The 9,015-nt window shown below is 31.2% G+C and overlaps 1 non-coding gene across 1 annotated transcript; it reads left to right on the forward strand.

Annotated features, from left to right (window-relative positions):
• Positions 1–8,617: 8,617 nt before the first annotated feature.
• LOC129312270 (small nucleolar RNA R71) lies at positions 8,618–8,725 on the forward strand. Its single transcript, XR_008593514.1, has one exon. It is a non-coding gene; the product is annotated as a small nucleolar RNA R71 (small nucleolar RNA).
• The last annotated feature ends 290 nt before the right edge of the window (positions 8,726–9,015 follow it).

Consider the following 9,015-nt stretch of genomic DNA (forward strand, 5'->3'; position numbering starts at 1 on the left):
TTTAATTTTAACTCGCATGGCTCAACTTTACTTCCTTCAAATTAATTTACTTGTGTATCTTATTTTTCTTAACATGCCCTTGTTGATGTGTCGATTTAATTTTCTTCCACAAAAATGGGTTCCTATAGCAATGATGATATATTACTAGTGAAGATGATGATAATGTTGAACCTCAAGCAACAAAAGAGAAAATTCATGAAGATGTTTCATGTGGTAGAATTATGATGGCCAAATTGATAAGAAATAGAAACATATGAATAAAACTACCAGTTGGCTAGAATGTCAAGGGTTAGCCATTAAACCAAATGAAAAAAAGTTAGGCAATTATATTAGGGCTGTAGCTTAGGACCATATGCCTATTACATTTACTAATTAGTGAGAAGTCTAGGGAGAATAGAAGAGATTCATATGGGAACAAGTTGAGGTAAAAAAAATCATTAATATTCCATTATTTTGATTGTTTTTTCTTGCACATATAGTGATTCAAATTGTTTTACTTCTTCTTGTAGTCTTGTTTTCTACTTGACAAGACTCATAAAAAAGCTAGAGTTCTTGGAAAATTCTATGCAAATATTTGCAAATAGTATTTAATAGATAATACCGAACATATTATTGAAACCCCACTAGAGCTTTATGAAGGGGTCATATCTCAATAAATTTAGGATGGATTTGTTCTTACACACACAATTGAAAAATTTAAGGTAATGCACAATTTTTCCAATTAAATATAGTTTTACCTATACATAATTAATATGAATTAATGTGAATGATTTGTATTTTGAATATAAGAAAAGTAAGCAGTATCATGAATTAGCAGAAGATCAAAACTATCGATTTAAGAAGGGATGAAAATGATACACATTCATTGGGCAAGATAATATACATTCCTTATATTCAATAATTACATGCATCTATTACATATGTTGAGTGATTTATGAACTCAGTTAATTTTTTTAATATGTAGATCATAGAAGATAATTTAGATTGCAAAAAACTTACACGATAAGAAATGTGGGTGAAAAGAAGATTAAACTCAAAAAGTAAAATTGAAGATGAAGGTATGAGACAAGTTTGGCAAACTTTTATAAGTATTAGTATTTAATTCATGTTTAAACTTTTATTTAAATGATTCGATGTCATAAATAATTTGTTATGATCATTAGGTGATAGCAAACATTATTACAAGAAAGGGTAGAAGAAGAACAACAATTTGGCTACGATGACATTCTTATAAAAACATTAAATGTTTTAGAAATTCCTAGTCATGTTTGAGGAGTTGATTTTAGTGTTACCTAAACAATCTATTTTTGGGGGCTAAAGATACTCAAACAAGAGTGTCATTGTTGAGTTAAAAGGAGAAATGAATACATTTTGGCAATAAATGCTAAAACAGCAATTGTGCGAGCAGTAATATGAAGAGTAATATCATCAATTGCAAGAACATAATAAGAAATTATTCAAGTAGATGAACACTATGATGTAGCAGGGCTTGGTGAGAATTATAGTAGTTGAAAGCCCTAGTTTGTGAGATAGCTACATCTCTTTATAAAACTACCCTGCTCTCCCTCTGACAGTACCTTTTCTAATCAACTTTTAAGGACATTATCATTTTTTATAACATAAATTGCTAAATATTTTATTTGTTCATAGGGTGAATCAAATGCAAATTGTATATAGAAATTCCCTTCGAAAAGGCAATTGTTGTGGGTACTATTACAATTTTTATTGAAGATATACAATTCCATTACACCCTAGTATATTATGAGTTTCTATGGACATTCGTACAAATGATGAGGCCAAATTACCAATACCTTTTAATGAGGATATTGTATTAATTAAAGATGTTGAGGGGGCTTTTGTTGCATGGCCTCTATATCTCATTGAGTTCTTTGACAAGTTAATTATAATTCACACTTTATTATAATTTGTTAGATGTAATTATAATTGTATGACTTAATTTCATGATTTTTACAGACTTAATCAAAATCAAAGAATAAGAAAATAATTGAAGTACATAGTAATATCTCCAAGGAATCTATTACCACACAAAAATAAAAAAGTAGACCTCATGAAGCTTCAAAAATGAAAATGGCTAGTAATTGTCATAATGCTCTTCGCTCTCTTGTACTGAGAATTACTATTAAGAGCAAAACAATTGAAATGAAAAACAAATCTATTATAAAGCTGAGAGTTGGGAATTTCTTGATAAAAAATCCATAATGGAAATATTTAATCAAGAATAGGTGAATACTACTTCTATCAACACATAGATTGTAACATCTCGAGTTTTGATTCTCTGATTAATTAAACCTAATTAGGGTAATTAAGCAAGTTGAAGTGGTATGTGGCCAAAGAGGTCTAATAATCATATTTAATGGTATTTCAGCCTTAGTTGTGGGTCCGGTATCGAGGCAGGCCACCTGGGCATCAAAAGGAGAAGAAAAGGAAGAGTTGATGTTGCTGCGCCGCGATGTGGAGATTGTCTGTCACAGTGCACAGACATTTCTGAATGAGGGCAGATCTCTCTGTGCCATGTGCCATGACACACTGTGCGTTCACTACGGCACATGGCTATTTTCTATCATTTATCAGATGCAAAATGAGATAGAAATAGAGAGAAAGAAAAGAAAAAAAATGGAGAGGCATGCTAATACTCTATTAAGGTTTACTTATGGATGATATTGAGAGTATTTTGAAGGCTACAAACACTCAAGGTAAGTATCATACTCATTAATCTCCCCATTTCTTCTATATTTATGATTTTATGGTTAGAGTTTGATAGTGAAAGTAAAATTTCGATCTATATAGGTTATAGATTTGAATTTGTTAACTCAAATAGAGTTAATAGGGGTAGATTATTGTATCTAAACCTAGGTATAATGAGTTTTGGTATCTTAGGTTGTTAGGCACCATTAATATCCAAAAATCTAATTTATTATAGTTGCTTGGAAGTTTGTGATGCCATTAATGGGGATTTAATGGCTCATTAATACTACTGGGGGCTAAAGGTAATTATTAAACTCAATGGATAGGCTCCAACTCTTGTAGAGCAAATGTTGGGCAATTTAGAAGTAAAGATTGAGGTTTCAAATGTTTGAGTTTGTTATGTTGATGAAATTCAACTTAGTTGATTGTAGTTTTAGCTCTTGATCACCTATTGAATCAAAAATTAAAGCTTGAAAGCTAGTTGATTGAGGAGTAAACCTTTGACCTCTCAAAGGTTTGAGGTAACCAGGAGAAATTCTACTTTAGGTAGTTATATGTTAATTGATTGTTAGTTGGTTGTTAAATATGAATTGTGAATGTTACATGTGTGGGATTTATTTTTAAAGTAAAAACTATATATATGTTTCAATGATTGCATGAAAAAGCTATTTTGGCTTGAAAATGCAAAATGTGAAGTCAAGAGAATCTTAACTATGAATATGCTTATGTTTTTAAAAAATGAATGTGATGTTGTGTAGAGGTATTTTTATGTTAATGAGAAATGAATCTTGAGAAAATGATGAGAATACACACTTAGGCAGTACATGGTCGTGAGCTTAATGTAATTGTTATGATAAAGAGTATATAAAAGCAAAAAAAATATGAAAACAAGTGAGTAATAATTATGGCATGATCAATGGCAAGAGTTTTCCTAGGGATTGGGAGTAGAGAAAAATTTATATGGTATTTAGGCTGCCCTCCAATGCACAGGGGTATAGCCTTGTCCCATAATTTATCGAGGGACTATCCTATAGTTTGTCAAGGGACTAGAACCTAGCTATCTCCACCAGTTTAATGAGGAGAATAGCTTAGGTATGAGACACCCCGGAGATTTGAGAATGGGGAAGCTGTGGTTCAAGAGTGAGTTCTATGATCTTTGACTTGGTCATACCTCACGATTGGTGAGATTGGGTGGTCCAATTACATGAACGGAGCCCTAATTAGTGTTATAGCCCACGGTTTCAATCTAAGAAATAAGGAGGATATAAGGTTGGTTGATCATTGCCTAAGTAAATTTATGACGACGTGTCATAAATGTTAAGTGGTAGTAAGTGGCATGAGTATAGGTCATGTCACATATTTGAAAATATGGTGACAATGCATCTAATTATGAGAATTAAAGAAGTTATTTAATGATAATCGATAAGTTATGTTATATGCCAGCATGTTTTACATACTTAATTTCCTTTTGTATGTATTTGGTTTATAATTGATATATAATTGCATAGGGTAAGTCTAACCTTAGTTACTGAGTGGCTAGACTTACTCCTTTCATTTAATATTTTTCAAACTCTAGCTCTAGTGTTGAGAGGGAGAAGACTAAAGAGGTGGGGAATTAGCACATTCCTTTCTGTATACCTCTAGTTTAGATTTAATTGTGTAACAGTATATGACTTGCCACTTATAGGATACATGCCATCACACTTGCACTATTTTAGTTGTTGGAAATGTTAGATTTGTATTTTGGATATTTAGTCTTTATGTATATTGATATATATGTTTATAGGGCTAAAATACTAGTTCAAGTGTAGAAATAATGATTTGAATTTATTGTGAAGATTTAGGCAAGATGCAATGACAAATTACCTCCCCCTCTATTTTTGGTAAAATGGGGTTGAGTGAATTTTTATGATACTGATGTCTTAGTGCTTTTGACGTGTTGTACTAGTAGTCTTAAGTCCATTAAACATGGTCCAGGTGGTAGAAAAAGCTTTTGGCAATTGTTGAAGGTTTTATACACCTATTTTGTGTAAAAGTGTTGAAAAGTGGTTTAAATGTGTTTGGGTGTCCAACTTCCTAGTGTGACATGTTTTGGAAGTGAAACTATGCCATTAGCTAGTTATTGTAAAGATCTTTACATAAACACCTAGATCACATCATTCAGATGTTAGATGGAGAATTAGGGCAAGTTAAAAGTTTCCTGATTATGCTGTCAAATGATAGCAGAATCAGCAGAAATTTCATGCAACACGTCGCGGTGCAGCATGCACGAGCCATCGTGCATTGCCTTGTATCACAGTACATGTTTTGTTTTCAACCGTTTTTTACTTCTTTTACTCCTCTAAAGTATCCAATGCTTTCGTAATATATTTTTACTTTGATATGAAAGGTTTTGATTGATTTCAACTCATTTTTATTTAGATAATGTGGGATCCCTTATTTTTAAATTAAACATTGGTAATCATCCTTTCTAGTTAAATCTTGGATTGCCAGGAGTTATATTGATTAATTATGATTAATAGAAAGAGACTGTTTCATAGATAAGGTGCTTGTTTCATAACAATCCTTTGATATTTTTCATTTTTTATCAACTATTCTGATTCGTTGTAATATAGTTTTTTGTTATTTATCAACATACTATTACATATATTTTCTATTCCTTTAAGGGGACGTTGAGTCTATCTGAACAGATAGATCTTGTGAAAGGATTGTCAACCAAAAAAGACAAAAGTTAGAAAAGATATGTTATTCTCAGTACCTTACATTGTGGGGTAATTATTTTATTACTTATTTATTCTTTGGTGTTAAATACTTCAATTTATTAATATATAAATAAAATTTAAATTTGTTTTAAACAACATTTGATTTTGATTGTTATCAATATTGTAGTTGTTCCTTCGCCTTTAATTTATTACCTAATTCCTTTACATGAAAGTATGCCAAAAAATCGCCTTACTATGTTAAGGTTGTTCAATAAGTAAGTATTTATGTTTGTTAATTTATTTTACGTATTCTTATATATTTGATTCAATTATTATTATTGATTAATTTCTTTTCTATTTTGATAGGGAATTGAACAGTTTTTGAAGTCACTTTGGGATCTCCTTTTCTAGAAATAAAGGCTTCACTATAAGATTTATGATTAGCAAAATATTATTGTATATTCATATTTACAAGAATTTATTGAGTTATTAAAAATATATTTATTAGATTCATAAATTTACATGACCTTTTGATTTTTTAATGCCCTTTCCAACCCAATCTCAATGATTGTGGGTGTTACATTATGAAATTCATGAAAGATATTATCACTCATGATCAAACTTTTGTTCTGAGTTTGGTATGAAAATTTAAATTCATTTACTTTTATTCAATTCAATAATTTTCAGTCAATTTTTACATCCTATCATAATAATTATTTTGTAGTACTATGAGGACATAAAGTGCATGGAATACAATGATGGGCAAATTTAAGATCTAATTGAAGGTGGTCATCCTATGTTTTGGAGGCTTCAAAAACTTGGTATATCTTCAAAATAAATTGTAATTTAGTTGTAAAATGGGGGATGAAATTGAATTGTATATAAGAATTGCTTTGTAAGATTATTAGAAACAATTAGAAGACAAGGGTAATTGTATACATTGTCATTGTTGGTAAAACTATTGAAATTTATCATGGGATGTGTTGACTAATTGGTGAACTATATAGATAGATAGATAGATAGAGTTATAAACTTGTATGTTGTATTGGCTATGATATATATGTTTTGTATCTTTCTGTGCATACCTGTATAGCTATGATATATATGTTTTGTATCTTTCTATGCATACCTGAATAGCTATGATATATATGTTTTGTATCTTTTTGTGCATATCTGAATAGCTAGATTGGCATTGTATTGCTGGAATTGTTGTACAAGGAAAATTTGGATGTATATAGTTTTAAAAAAATATTTTTAAAAAAAATAATATAAGAGGTGGTGTTTCTAGGTGAAGAAATTGCCACCTCTATCAATTTTTTTAAAAAATAAGAGAGGTAGTGTTTCTTTCTTCCATGAAGAAATGACACTATCTTTGGTAGTTATTTTTAAAAAAATAAAAAATAAAATAGAGAGGTGACGCTTCTAATAAAAGGAAACACCACCTCAATTTGTTATAAAAAAAGTAATTTACAATGGTCGCATTTCCTATACCTCTTCCTTTTTATTTTATTTGTTTATAAAAATCATTTACAAAGGTGGTATTTTATAGATTAAACACCCTTGCAATTATAACAACTACATGGCATTTCATTAATTAATGAAGCATCACCTGAGATATTAGACAGCTTTGACTTATAGAGTTTTATAAATTCTATAAAACTAAAATTTTAAATGCCACAAAAAACTTTTTTATTTTTAGCAGTAGTGTAGGCTTAGCAAATTTTAAAATTTCTTTATCATTCCATATTCTAAAACTCAACTTGCCCATAGCACCCCCTATGGCTAAAAATGGTCTCCCCATAATAAAGGAAACATCCTTGTCATCTCCTAATTCTAAAACAATAAAGTTTGCAAGTAAGTAAAGGTTAACGACTTTTACTAGGACATTCTCCACAACTCTAAGATAGTACTATGATGATCTATCTGCCATCTTTAAAGTGACATTAATGTGCTTGAGGTCAATGATTCTAAGCTTCCTTAACACAAACAGTACTATAAGATTAATAGAATAACCCAAATCACATAAGCATTTATAAATTTTTAAGTTACTAACAAGACAAGGAATAGAAAAAATCCTTGGATCTTCGAGCTTTAAGTTATCTTTCATTGAACTACAGCTTTACATTGTTCCATAAGGGCTATAGTGTCAAATTCTTGAAGTTTCTTTTTGGTCAAGATGTGCTCCTTCATGTACTAAGCATAGGTTTGGATCTTAGCTAAAGCTTCCACAAAAGGGATGTTGATATGGAGTTTCTTAAACAATACAAGGCATTTATTGAAGTCCACATCATGCTTTTGTTTCTTAAGAGCTTGAGGGAAATTAATATGAGGTTAAAAGGCTTGACATTAAAGGGAGTGGAGTCCTCTTTGTGGTCATTTACCTTTTCAAGAGTACTAACATCCTTTCTCAGTGGTGGTTCTTTTCTTTATGCATGTTATAGAGGAAATAGGTCCTCCAACTATTTATCACTCCTTAAAGTGATCATCATAACTCCTTGCTCTATGGTACTGGAAGGTTGTCCTTGAGAGTGCTCAGAGACCTTGCTAGCCAACTGCCATATTTAATTCTCTAAATTTCTATTAGCAGATTGATATAAGCTTCCATAGTTTGGAGAGCTTTGTCTTGAGTAATGCACATTTTAGATAATAGCTCCTCCAACTTATTGAAGCGTGTATCAATGGTTGAAGGCTGTAGTGATAGGGCAAATGGCATTTTCTGCTGTTCAAATTCCATTTGGTGCCTTTATATGGTTTCCATTAGAAATCAGGGTGATTCTTCTATCTAGAGTTGTATGTAGGTGTCACCATAAGGATTATAAGGCCTTCCTTGACACTGAGCAGCACCAATGAAGTAAGCATCTACTACTTAGTTGTTGTAGTTACTTGCACAAACCTATAAGAATAATTAGTAGTATCCACAAGAATAGAAGATCTACGAGTAATGGCATTAGAGATTAGTTAAAAATATTATTGTTAAACTCCTTTAATTAAGCTGTGATAGCAAATTAAAGCTTGACTCCACTTAGTAAGCCTAAACTTTTCTCCCACTATTGCCTTTTTGCCTTGAGTTTCTAGCCAAATGTTCATAAATGTTTATCATTTGGTCTATTATTCTTTCTCCTCCAAAGCCATCAGTAGCTATGTCTACTAGGTTTTGATAATCCATCACCAACCCCTTTTAGAATTTATTAATTACTATTATAGGGGTGAAGTCATGGTAAGGGACATTGCTTTAGTAGCTTATTAAATCTCTCCCATGCCTCTTGGAATGGCTCTCTTAGTAGTTGGGAGAAATTAAAAATCTTGTACCTGGAGCTCCTCAGTGTGGTGCAGTGAGTAAAATCTTGACATAAAAGCATCATAAATTTGATCCCATGTAGTGAGTGAGTTTTTAGGTGGATTTATTAGCCACTCACTAGCATGATTATAAAGACCATGCACTAAGCATCACATATGAAGTTCATCTTTAATGTCATCTCATTTAGAGGAAGTAAGGACACCACATAGTAGAAATTCTTGATGAAAGCTAGAGCATCTTCTGTAGCTCTCCCATAATACGATGGAAGGTGGTGTTAGCAATGATAGCTATTTTTTATCTTTGCTTCTA

The sequence above is a fragment of the Prosopis cineraria genome, unplaced genomic scaffold (genome assembly GCF_029017545.1).
Source record: "Prosopis cineraria cultivar Desert tree isolate PC_DT_omini unplaced genomic scaffold, ASM2901754v1 PC5, whole genome shotgun sequence".
NCBI classification, from domain to species: Eukaryota; Viridiplantae; Streptophyta; class Magnoliopsida; order Fabales; family Fabaceae; genus Prosopis; species Prosopis cineraria.